This window comes from Chanos chanos, chromosome 14 (genome assembly GCF_902362185.1).
Source record: "Chanos chanos chromosome 14, fChaCha1.1, whole genome shotgun sequence".
Lineage (NCBI taxonomy): Eukaryota > Metazoa > Chordata > Actinopteri > Gonorynchiformes > Chanidae > Chanos > Chanos chanos.
The window spans coordinates 12,007,178-12,021,111 of NC_044508.1; positions in this window are offsets into that span (position 1 = coordinate 12,007,178).

Sequence of the window (13,934 nt, forward strand, 5' to 3'; positions counted from 1 at the left end):
CGAGTAAAACCGAACATTTCTGAAACAGAGACAGATTTCTTTTTTGTCACAAGTTTTCAGAAAAACAATGCCAATATACATTGAAATGTTTAAAAGCGTGTCAAGAGCGGGCTCTGATGTTTTAATATGTTTGATCAATGACAGTCTTTTATTGATACCCTCCGGCCACACAACAAAGCTGAGAAGCTGAGCGGAGGAAGTCTTCACTAACACGCTAGAGATGAACCTCAAATATTCGTTTCTCTCTCTCTTTCTCTCTCTCTCCCTCTCTCTCTCTCTCTCTCACACACACACACACACACATAAACACATGCACACAGAAATACATAATATCACAAGAGAGTACAGACTAGTGTCTTGCTGTTATGAATTAATTTTTTTGTTTGGAGTGAAACATTGTAGATCCAGATCCAATTTGTGATTCAGTGACTTATTTTAACTGATCGGGTTGTGTTTCGGTAGCAATGTTAACATGCCAGTGTGTTATTTCTTATCAGCAAGACAGGAGTTCACATTCAATGAAATTGCCATTCACATCTTTTAAGTGAACTGAACCATACAATTTCTGAGTGTGTAGATTTTTTTTGAATAATTTGAATTTAAACTATTGAATTCACTCGTAATTTTCACCCTTCCTTTGACAGTACACACCTTGGCATATTTAAACACAATTTAATAGCTGATTTAATTTCTTTTTTTTCATACATAATTGCAGGTTATGAAGTGAATCATGGCATGTGCGCATGCGCACGCACGCACTCACACACACACACACACACACACAAAGAGAGATTTTATAGGGGAGAAGGAATACTTGCTCAGCCGATTGTGACTGCCAGAACATTGCCCTGTGGGGACGGGTGGAGAAACAAACAACTGGCTGAAAGAAACAGAGAGAAAGAGAAATCCAAGTTCATCTCTTTATTATCCGCTATTGTGAACAAGCATTCTTTCCTTCTATTCTCCCTCTCCCTTGCACTCTGCAAAAAAAAAAAAAAAAAAAAAACTGAATGAAGAAAATACTTTTTAAATCTGTCCCACTGTTCTGTTTTGAAAAAAAGAGGGAAAAAACAGTGCTGAATGCCAGTTCCACCTCCCCTTTTCACAAATTTCTCACTTCTTTGAAACAGTCAGACTAAACTTTCCTCATACTCTCCTTGTTCTCTGTTCTCCTCCTTCTTTTCCTGAAACAGTAAATAGAAACACAAGGACATAGAGAGCGAGGGGAAAGGCAGAAAAAGCAAAGGCCCCCGTGGGAGGATTTGCAGATGAAAATATTTGGCAATCAGGAATGAATCGAAACAGATAATAAATGTTTTGGAATCTGCGTACCCTACGGAACGCGTTCCCCACTCGTTATCTGATGCAACCATCGGGTGGCTCGCCTTTATCGGCGTTACAGCTGCCTTTCAGATGCGTCGCTGACAACAAAGCACAAATGCTTGGCTGCAGTGCCCTCTAGTGGCAGAGCAAGTTCTGTAACATCTGAGGTCAGAGAGGCCCCTTTCGGCTGTAACTCGTAAGAAGTTGTTTCCCGACAACTTCTCATATAGTTTTAACGATGTCTAATAACGCGCGTTTTTAAAAAATTCTTTAAATTTAAATAAGTCTAGAAATTTTCAACAACCAAATAAATTGTTTCTGTAGGTTACTGTCTATTCTGCTGGCTGTGGAATCGTAGTAGTATGAAGAAAGTAATGTAGAAATACTGATATCTAAGAAAAGGGAGATATTAGAAGTGTGCTAAAACGGCTATTTTCTAACTATTAAACAGATTTTTAGTGGCAGTGAGCGCATGCATTCATGAGAGATTAGGTGAAAGAGCGAATGAATCAGTGAGTCAGTGAGTCAGTGAGCATGACTTTAAAGTTCCTAGACTGGGTGTTTGTGGGCAAACAAATCTGACTCGCTGGATACGCGATGCGGGGTGGAGACGTACCGGAGCGGTCTCCCAGGGCTCTCTACATGTCGTGTCTGGATTCGGTGCCTTTGTCCAGTGCCTGCTCTTTTGAGCCTCCTCTCCCTGCTGGGGGACAGAGAAGAGAGGCGATAGGATTATGCCATGACTTGTGTTCTCCGATGATGAACAAGCCCTCGTTAGCGGGTACTTTAATGTGAGCAGAGATAGCGCTCTCATTAGACATAGTAATGACCACTTCAGAGTGTGTAGCTCTTCTAATTGTCCGTTTTGTTCCCTCAGAGGCCCAGAACTTGCATCTTTCTCGTGTTTGCCTACACTCTCTCTCTCTCTCTCTCTCTCTCTCTCTCTCTCTCTCTCTCTCTCTCTCTCTCTCTCTCTCTCTCTCTCTGACTGGCCCTCTGTCTGTCTCTCTCTGAAGTGCAGTCCATTTGCTGGATGACTATTTTGTTTATCTTTTCTCTCCACAGTGGCATGAATCAGTGGTTGATTTAATGCTTAAGCACTTGGATTACAAGGCTGCCCAGTCTTAATTGGACTAATTTGGGACCAGAGCATAACAATCAATCACAAGTTTAAAAAAAAAAAAGAAAAGAAAAGAAAAAACAGACACAAACAAACCAAATTTGATTTGGAATTTGTTGTGACATCGCTTGACTGTGAATCGACTTTGTTCTCATTTTGATAGAATTTTACACATGAAAGTTACTGTGTTTATCTCTCAACCTTTCAATTAACAAGCTCAAAATGTGAAATTTCACATTGGTCTCTGGATACTGAATAATCCCACTCCTCTTCCTTTTTTTGATAGGTGGATATTTTTTTTGGAAGTTACAAAATTCTGTATCATCTTGTAGAAATATAAATCCTGCATTTCACTTTGGTTTTCTCTTCCACTTTTCTCTTCTCTTCCAATGGATGCTCTACTCTAGCACTGTAGGCCACTCTATCAAACTTTTTAATTCTTACTTAGAACTATCTGTTCTGAAGAGGAAGGAAAAACAGAATTATATTTATATAAATAATGTGCGTATGTATAAATTTTGAAAAAAGACTCTTGAGCGAATTTGTCAGGGCCTAGTCTTTCAACAAGGAATAGAATCTTAAGACATGGACAGACACTCACAATGGTTTAAGGTTTTCCTTTTTTTTTTTTCCACGTCTTTTTTTAAACACTCTCTCTCCTTCTCTTGCCAGTCATCTTTGTCACTCTCACAAACACACAGTTTTATGACAAGAGCTCAAAAACTTAAATCAATTTTATACACCCTTTGAAATTCCTTTCGCTATGCCCATTATGCGAATTTGAAAAAGAATGAAAGGCAAATCGGAATTGTAACATCTGTCGCGCTGGGCTTTTTCCGTGCAGCCCCCCCCCCCACCACACCCCCCAAACACACACCCACCCCCCTCCCCCGCTATGCTTTCGTCACACACACAATGAACTATTGATCGATTCTAGTCCATTTAACGTTTCTGAAATAAATCTTTTTCTAAAAAAAATAGAATGAACCCCCCCCCCCCCCTCTCCAGATTTTATAGAGAGAGAGACAGAGAGAGAAAGAAAGGAGAGAGAGTCAGAGGACCCCCAGGCAAACAGACGTGTTAAAGACACAGGGAGAGGACGCAGGCAGCCAAAGCAGCGCCTAAGCCAGTGAGATGATTCATTTAAGCTCCTCTCTCCTCTCCCTAAGCGCTTTGCTCTTTGTGCTTTTGCTGGGGACGAGCCACTGGGACCAGATACAGTTGTGAAGCGCACTGGGACGCAGAACATCAAGTGTAGCAGCCATGCTCAGAACAGAGTTTGATGAGAAGCTAAAGAAACTTGAATGCCATTTTTTTTTTTGTAATAGTAATCCTGTCTAAGGCTCAGTTTCAAACAAATCTCTATGGCTCTGACTACTCTATATTGAACTCAGACAAATGGCCATTGTATATTAAAAAAAAAAAAAGGTTTCTATTGTCAGTATGGCTCTGCTTCTCCTTCCAGTAAGAAAATTTTCACTGTTTTATATAGCACTTTAAATATTTATTTTGTCAGTATTTTGTGACAATGTTACTGTGAGTTTTGGGGCAGTTTGATAGCATCAGGTTTCCATCTTTCCGATATAAATAAATAAATAAATAAATAAATAAATAAATACAAATCAGTGGCTGAGATCCTTAGCATCAGATCCCAGGATCTATTTCCACCAAAAATGGATTCATTTTACAATGTGATTTTGTGTGGCATCAGATGGCTACACAAGCTTGTAACATCAGAGCAATGTTTCTAAAGTGTGATTTGAATGTAGTAATGTATTATAGAAAATATATTAGAGAGAGAGGTTTTAAGGAAAGGCTGCTGAAGTGTGGACAGTCTCTTTGCAAGATTAAGAGGATTTCCTCATGAAGCACAGACAAATGTTACAACACTTTTACCTTTGGATACACTGAGGAGAAATGGACAGGCTAAAACCCTAATGAAACGCAAGCTCTGAAGAAATATTCATTGGTCTTTCAGAGGTTAAGTACGTACTTCAGATAACTTCACTAGACGTGTGGAAAGCCACTGGAAATATTTTACCGTCTAACCAATCTTGAATGGTTAGCCTCAAAATTTGGTCAAACCTCACTCTCATTCCAGTGGTTTTTCAGAGAGGACCAGGAGTACCATCAAAACAGATGGGTCCATCAATTTGTGTTACAGTTAAATTAGGAACATCTTCCTTGAAAATAGCTTAAACCAGACAATCCCGTCCAGTCAGAAAGGCTTGAACTCTAAGTCAGAGATCTCATTGAACATACTTACAGAACTGGGTGAATTTCTGAGCCCCTCGTCTAAAGAAGATCGTGACAAAATAACACATTTGAACAAGCGCAGCACGCTTGAAAACCTCCCGCTAGACACCCCTACCCCAGATACAAGCAAATCCCCCCTAATCCAGTAAAACTGTATTTAAGGGTTGACCATGAGGAAGCTAAGCATTAGAACCTATCATAGCCATCGCCCTGCTGTAGCACACATTGCTTCTTTGGAAAGTGCCAGAGGCCTTGTGGAGAGAAATTCTGGGGGGATCAGTGATCACCCCCCTGATCTCTACCCCCTCTTAAGGCAAGCCGGAAAAAAAATGGAGGTTGGCAGAGGATTATGGGAAGGCAGTAATTGTGGAGAGGTGGCGTAGTCAGAATGCTGTGATTCCACTGGATTAAGTCGAGGAGGGAGGCTAATCTGGGATTGGGAGGGAACACTTCGATGGGGTGAAGTTGTTCTGCAGCCCTTGAACCTATTGGACAAGCTTATATGACAAAGAGAGAGAGAGAGAGAGGGAGTGAGAGAGAGAGAGAGAGAGAGAGAGAGATGTATAATATACAATAATATATCAACTCCTATGACAAATGGCAGAATCTTGGTTTACGCGGCATATGAGTTGTAGCGATTGGAACTTCCAAACTGCTCAGGGCCCAAACCTGCCACCAACTGTGGCTTCTCATTTCACTCTGATCTCTTGCTAATTTCCACCTCTACAACCCTCCGTCGTTCTGGATAACCACTTTAACCAGGTTACAACAACAACAATAGCAAAAGTCAGTATCATCATATAAGCACTGCTATTGAACTGCTTGCCTTAAGAGAGATAGGGAGGGAGAGAGAAAGAGAGAGAGAGAGAGAAGGAGAGAAAGAGAGAGGTGATATGAACGGCCGTATCAGGTTAGCTTCGTCCCCTGCACAGGAGCACGAGTCTACTCGGGTTGTTTGTGGCTCCTTTGTCTCCCGGAGGGGAGGTGACCCCATGTCTGCGGCTTGTATCAGCAACCCAGCATTGTGCTCAAGGGGGGATTTAGCCTCTCAAAGCATCTCCCCTCTGCAGCTTTCCTCCGCAAACACTGCCGAGCGCCGTTTCCCCCCTTTTCTCTTCCGAAGACATTAATCTCTGCTTCTCCCCTTCTACATCTCATGGGCTCACATTGTCAAGCCGGCGCTAATGTCTGCCGCTCGTTCACTATATATACACATATATATGTATTTTTTTTGTGTCACAGAGAATCAGCGGACGGCATTGTTCCTGAATCATTGTAATATCTATTTAGAGTGGCAACAGCACTGACTGCCGATATTCAGTATTCACAGAGCATAAACCAGCCGTGAGACTTAGAAAAGCTGAGGGGGCTTATCCCTATATTCTTAAACTCTGTTCTTTTATGTGGGTCTTAAGCATTAAGGATAGGATTGTGAATAGCAATTGTTCGATTTCTGCAGTGACTGAGCGAGTGTGTATACGTGGGTGGGGGAGCTTTATTCCTTTTCAAAAATCCTCTCCTTTTTTCTCTCTCTCTTTTTTTTTTTTTTTTGCTCTTTCTCACTGTCTCTCCTCTGAGACTGTAAATATTAGCTGCGCTCTTAACTCTTAACGGTGTACGCGGAAGAGTAATGTGCTTTTAAGGATACATTATGTGGAAGATTTTCCACTGCATACAGTGGCGCTGAGAAATAAGAAAAGGCTATTTTATGGAGCCTGAAAACGAATTTGATGCGGTTGAGAAGAAAGAAGAAAAAATGATTTTGAAAAAAAAAAAAAAAAAAACACTGATAGAACTTTGTGGTACCAAGTCATCACCATACAATGAAAGAAAGCTCCCAAGAGGGTTGAGAGAATCGTAATTTTTTTTAAACTGCTAGTGTCCCATTTTTTGTGTCTTATTGCTATGTCTCAAATCCGTGCTTGGTCTTTCTTCAGATAGCATGTAGTGCTAATGCATTTCAAAGGCCTCTTTTCAAAGCACAATGGAACGGCTCTATAGAACTTTAGCTGTATCGCTGAAAAAAGTAGCTAAGCGTGAACAGAGTGGTAGCGCGCTAAGGCTAAGGGCTGCTGGAATGCCATTTTCACTGTTTTCATAACCTCTCTATATCTGATGTATAGGTCTTTTGTGCAAATAAAAGATTTTTATATTTACAATCTGGATGAAGCAAACAGATTTCAACAACTCTTACTATCATGTGATATTTTTCACATTCCATTTTATATCAACAACTTGAAAATGGCATCAAAGTAATCTGGATCTGACATATTCGTAATTTATTATTATTTTATCGTTTTTTGTATCTGCAAACAATGGTTCCTTCTTGTATGTGGAGAGTTGAATATTTAACACTGGCAGATTTGCTTTATATAGATAAAATGGTCATCTCATTTTCAAGTTGTTAACAATTAGAGTATCCACCAGTTTACTTGACTTTCTCCAGTGAACACATGCTGCCCAATGCTCACACACACATTCACACACATACACTGGAGATGATCATACGAGTATGTGTTACAGAGGTCCCTAAATAAAACTCATCGTGAATAAACAGAGACAGCCGTCGCCAGCGGCAACTGTTGTCAATACGCAGCCGTGCTGGGTTCTCTGCCCCGAGGCCTCAGTTAACAGGAAACAAATTGCTCCTTAATAGTCAGGGGAATAAATTGTGACCAGGAGGGTTTGTAATTCAGTCGACCGCCGCCACCCCCCCCCCCTCCCCCACCCATCTCCAGTCATGCGGGCAGAGGCTCTTTAATTGAGAGAGAGTGGATGAAGGTAATGGGACTGTGCAGTGTGGATATTGTGATCAGAAGTGACTCTGAAGTGATCAGGATGGAAATGAATGAGAGCCACTGGCTGTACATGACAGTCACTCTACAAGACTGCGCGCACTCCCTCCGCCTCTCTCTCTCTCTCTCTCTCTCTCTCTTCCTCTCTCTCACTCTTCCTCTCTCTCACTTGTTTAGTGAGGCAGACACATGCTCCTTGTCATTAGTGCTTAAGCCAGGTCTGCAGGTCGACTCAGGCGACATGCTCTCCATGGCCCAGCGGTTCAAAATGAGACCCCTCTTGATCTTGCCCGACTCCTTCCCATGTTCAGTTTTTGACCTATTCTGTTCATCCCTCAACAGCAGACACACATTTTAACCATTACTTTGTTCCTGTCGGTATATCAAAAGGTCATGGCTTTGAAATCACGGTCTGATTCTGATAACCCCACAGACACATAATGGTTGGCAGTCCGCACAATAGAACATTAAGATAGAAAATGCAGGTGAAACAAAGAGTTGATTCCAGCCTGAGAACAGAGATAATGAAAGTGCCCTTGGCCGATAAAAAAAAAACCTGGTTTCCAAAGTCTTTCCAGGCAGGGGTCCTCAAAGGGTCTGAGAAGAAATGCCTGTCTTTGTCTCTCTGCTCTGGGATATTTGCTGAGGCGTTTCATATGCAAAACATTGCATGATATCATTGGACATTCTCATTTGTCCTTGCCATATTTGTTATTAATCTTTGACCCCGGGTTGGCATGAGACAGAGCTGATTTGTATGGGGGGGGGAGCCGACGGGGAGGGTAGTCTCGTGGGGGGCAAGACCACGAAAAGACATTCTGGAAATAATATAATGGTATTACAAGCACCTTGCTAAAAACGTGTCATATAAATTATATTTTTACCAATGGGTATCAGGTATGCCTGATTGATCTTGACAGGCACCGGTCCTCGGTGAAATTCATACCGGCATATGAAAATGAGTAAGTAAGTAAATAAATAAATAAATAAATTGGGGGAGAAAAATCCTTTTTTTTTTTTTTTTCAGGCTTTAAGACTGCAACCCAATTGTGAAGCTCTTCTCTAATGCTCAAGTGGGCTGTTTCATTAGCGTGCGTTTGGCGGGACACAATGACACTGCAGCCGCCAAGGAGTAATACCCTCCTACAGCGACCATTACAAAAGGCATTAAGCACAGATTAAAACCCTATTATGGCGTATTTGCTTTGTCACCAATTTCTCTCTCAGACTCTCAACCCTATATTTGACCTCCTTTGGATTCATTGAAGAGAATGTGTCTTTTGATGGCTCTGTCTAAATGTTTCCTTGAATGAAATGTTCTAGAAAATGTTTCCATACTGTGAGGTCAGTTCATCTAAGGAGGATGTATTGTCATATTCTTTTTCTTTTTTTTTTTCTGAATTCATCAGCCCCCCCCCCCCCATCACCACCACCGCCCACCACCCACCCTCCTGACGTGTGCTCATGAATAATTTGTGAGGAACTTTAGCATTGGACCATTCAGTGCCTTATCACACACACGTTGTGAAAGGTGCTATTAAGTGTATATTTTGTTAGCGCGCCATCAGACAAAACATTTTTGTGTGAAATCATTATTTATACTCAGACAAGGACATCTAAGGACATGGTTAGCTTTGTATGCTCGTGTAATCTTTACTTTTTAGTAATTTCATGATAAAACACAATATCCAAATGTGAATTTCCAGTACAAACATTTCCAGTACAATGCATTGAATATAAATAGTTCACTTCCTTTTTTCTTGTCCTTTTTCCTTTTTTCTTTCTTTCTTTTTTTCTTTCTTTCTTTTTCTTTGATGTGCAAAGCCACGGTAGAATAGATAGAGGAGGAATTTAGTTTTGAAGGTGATTCTGCGTATTGAAGCTCCAACTTTTTTGCATGTTAAATTTATTAGAGCTCAGGTAGCCATACATCATCTATAGGTCCACTTATATTATCCACCCTGATGGTTTGGGGCCTGTCCTTTTTACATCAATAGAGGTACAATGTGCAAAGAGCAGTATAAGAAGTGAAAAATGGACCAATAGCCCTTTGGGCCAGAAAACAAGGTGAATAGAGTACAACTAGCACTAAAGCTAGACTTAAAAGAGGTGGAGTGGGGGGGGGCAGGGGGGGGGGGGGGGGGGGACAAAGCAAGGCCTGGAGACCTTGTTGGCAGAGATGAATTAGAGGACTGGAAATAGCCTTTTCCACCTTTCCTCAGATACAGGCGGTTACCACTCACACACACAGACACACACACATATGCATGCACACACCCAGACACACATACTGTCCACTCTCTGTCTGTCTCTCTCTCTGACTTTTTCTCCACTATCTCTCTTTCTAATTCCAAACATCCACAAAAATGAGAATGCATGAGAGAATGGAAGAGAAAGAAAGAAAGAAAGAAAGAAAGAAAGAAAGAAAAAAAAAAACTGTGGTATGTTCAAAGTGAGGCTCAGACCTCAGCTCACCAGCAAACCGTTTAGATTATCCGACTGCGTGACGCAAGTGAAAATAATATGCTTGACCCTTTTGTGTGTGCACTTTGAGAAGTTTGTTAGGGTGGAGAGCCCGGTAATAATTCACTGTAGCTCATGTATATTAAGTAGAAATTGGCTGGCTTTTATGATGAATTGCCAGGGTAACGCCGAGACACCTTTTTTGCATTTCAATGCGTGAGAGTGTCAGATTCTTATTTCATTACCAGCCGACACATTAGCTGATGGATTTTAATTTGCCCCCCCCCCCCTCCCCACTCCCTCTTTCTTTCCTTTTCACAGCCCAATATCCACTGAGACCAAGTCCGGATGGATAGAGTCTTAGTGAGAAAGAGCGAGGGAATGAGAGAGAGAGAGAGAGAGAGAGAGAGAAAATACCAATCAATGTCAAACACTTTCTACAGCAATTTTGGGGCCATCACTAAACAGGGGGAAAAAAAATCTATGTATGTGCACTTACATACCTTTGTGGTTTTTCCAGCAGACCATGAACGAGTGTAAAATGATATTATATAGATTGCTTGGTGTCTCTTTGCTGAGTGGACAGAAAAATCGAGGTTTAATTCATTTTCCGATAAAAATCTGGATATGGTTAAAACTAAGACATACTGAACAGAAAGATGATATTCTGCAGTTCAGCTAAATTCCCTACAGCGCTCCCTTCTCTCTCTCTCTCTCTCTCTCTCTCTCTCTTTTGTTTCTTTGTCTTATCACAATCTAAAAACAGTATGTGGTAATCTACAAACTCAGCAGTGGAATTTTTCTCAGCTGTTACATTTGAAGGTTGATGACAGAGCCAAAGAAAAGGTGCGACTATACAATTAATAAATGACTCTTGCCTTTCTCATTCCATTTAATTCTGTTTGTAGCAAATCCAGCTAATAATACATTAATGGAGGAAAAGATTAGAGAAGATGAAATGAAGTGCTCAGTAGTGATGGTGATTATACTCTTTGTAGTGCTCAATAGGTGCAGTTTGAATAAAATATGAGGCCAATGTGACACCTGAGTGAGTGAGAGACTCTTACCGACTACAAGATTTTGATAAAGTGAAACAGAAATATATCGTATGGGTCTACAATTTCTTTCACATTTTTATTATTAAAGTAATAACTGAGCAATTGTTTTTCCGTCACCGCAGCCCGGAAATATAATCTAATATGGTGACAGGAAGTATAACCTAATATGGGAAGTCTACTAAAAAACAAGCTGAAATGAAACGTTTGGTATATAGAAAGAATGCATACTACAGAGAATAAACTTCAAGAAGACACAAGCAGAAACCGGACAGAGGAACATGCCATGTAATAGGCAAGAATGTAGCGCGTACACTGTAAGCCTCTGTCTAGTAACTATAATAAATGTAATAAATGTATAATAAGTGATATTAAGTGGCATCTTGCTAATTTGTCCCTTGGCTGCCCTGTAACTGGTATCTAGCCAGACACTCTACAAGCATATATACTGTAGATTATTTAAATGAACAGAGCAATGTTAGATCTGAAGGTAAAAGGATCATCTATTTAAAAGTAACAAGGTCACCCATTTTCAAAAATGGTCAAATAAGAGCTTTTAGTTGATTGGAAACACATTGTTACACTCTCTAACTCTAAGCTGCCCTCTTGTCTGTTTCATATTTACATACATACAGATTTACTTTTATTAAACTACAGTACAGCCATTTGTACATTTTAAGGCCATTTTAAAGTTACCTTATTGAATTGAGGAGAGGCCAGGAGCTTGTGGCTAGCTCTGAGACAATGTGAGAGAAACACATCAAAACTAGCAGCCCTGCAGGACTATGTAAGCATCCCGTGGGGCCCTGTATGGGTTTAAAACCAGTAACCATCTGCATCCTCGTGTGAAGCCCAAATACACAAAGCCATTGTGGGTCCCAACAGATCAATATTCTCTTTAACAAGTGTAAGTACACCACACTCTATTTAGCAACAGTTCTAAAGTTACAGTGAGTTCATTTTTTCCCCCCGTAGCGTCACAAGTGGATTAGCTGGCATGGCTACCGTGTCATTCATCTTAAGCATAAGGCGCTAATTTGCAGGCTGTGGATGAATGGGAGCGATATGACCAGTGCTGGAGTGCATCGTTGGAGCTCATAATTCAACATTAATGACTACTTAAGATGAATTGAAAAGCCAAGCGTGACCCTTAATACAGAGTGAGTGAGGTAACAGGCAGTGAAGGATGGATGAGAGAGAAGACAGATTGTTGCAGTGGCTGAGCTGTTGAACGGAGAAACGGAGAGAGAGAGGGAGCAACAGAGGACAGGCAAAACTCTCTACAGTCCAGGCCAACCCCCCCCCCCCCCCCCCCCGTGTTTTCTGATGTCACATGGCTAATTAGCAGCCTAATTGGACATGCTCTGGCATTTACTTCACGTTTGTGGGGGCCACACGATTCAAAGACAATCTGTGGTGATTGAGAGATTAACCATATCCAGTAGGGGGCGGGGGGCAACACAGGACCTTTGCATAGCCAAGCCAGAGTGCTTAGTTAGGCCAAAGCCACTGGTTTGCATATCATTGGTATAAATGTATGAGGCCATGAACAGAGCATGTTCTGTCTGAACTAACACACGGTCAAGGACCACTGGGAACAACCCATTTTTATCCTAAACCAGCACAACTGCAGGGTTACAATAAATCAACTTGTTTTCTAATTACTAGGTTCTTGGTAAGTTGAATCAGGTTTAAGGGTGGCACAAAAACCAGCAGCCCAGTGAGTTGTGGAGACTGAAAATGGGAGACACGGATTTGAGGGATGATGTCTTTCACCCCCAGGTTAAGAACATATGACTGGTGACTGAATCTGTTGCAATTTGACATTTTACCATTCATTTCTTTATTGCAGAAATTGTGCCTCAGTCTACAAAAGAAACATCAGTAATGATGTAACTGCATAAAACTGAATCCAGCAATTACATTCACTGTAAATAAAATGATTCCATTTACATATATAAGCATTTTGCAAATCCAAATTAGTCTTGTATAATGCGGTGTTTGTGAACATTGCTCTTTGGGATTGGATGATGAAGATGAGTTTAGCATGAGACAGTGCAAGCCGCTCGGCGCTCTCTCCCCTGTCCTGTCCTCTCTTTCCCCCCCCCTCTCCATCAGCTCGAGATGCTCCTCCTTTCTCTCATTCTGTCTCTCATCTCATAGTATGTCATCCCCGGCTGGCCCATTGTCACTGCCTTAACCGTAGGCTAGCATAAAAGTAATTGGAAACTGACGCCAAGCAAAGCTCCAATTAACACAGCCGCCGAAAGTCCCCCATCCTGTGTAATCCGCAATAATGGCTCCATGTTCCATGGGGCGATAGGTCGCTCATGTTCAATGTTCACCTCACGACACTGAACTGTTCAGAGAAAAAAAACTCCCCGTTTGCAATAATTTCCATTGCTCTCCTTTTACTCCTCTCTCTCCCTCTCTCTCTCTCTCTCATTCCCTTGCTTTCTCTCTTTTCATTTCTACATATCGCTTGAAGTCATGGTGTCTGGCTGATGGAGAGCGTGGCATAATTGACTGCCGACAACTTTGCGACAGGGTTCTTAATTATTACCATGGGGCACGGTGACAGTCAGGCCTTGAGTTCAACACCATCGTCCAGAACACTTAAACAGTCACGTCTCCCTACTCTCAGCGTATTCAAATGCATTCTGTTCATCGCTGTCCAACTTCAGCGCTCTTACTGTGAGAGAAACAGAGTCCTCGCTAACATGAAGCCAAGGGTCAAGGAGATGTATTCTAGATCACTGATGGAGGCGGAACGGTGCACATTGTATTTTAATAGGAAGACTTGCTAGGTTGCTGCACTAACAACACCTTAATTGTGTGATCCAAATTTATGAGGCTTCACTAATTTCAGTTTAGGTTCTTTACAGTTTTATGTTCTGACTCTAGACCAAGGGTTTGGCAACG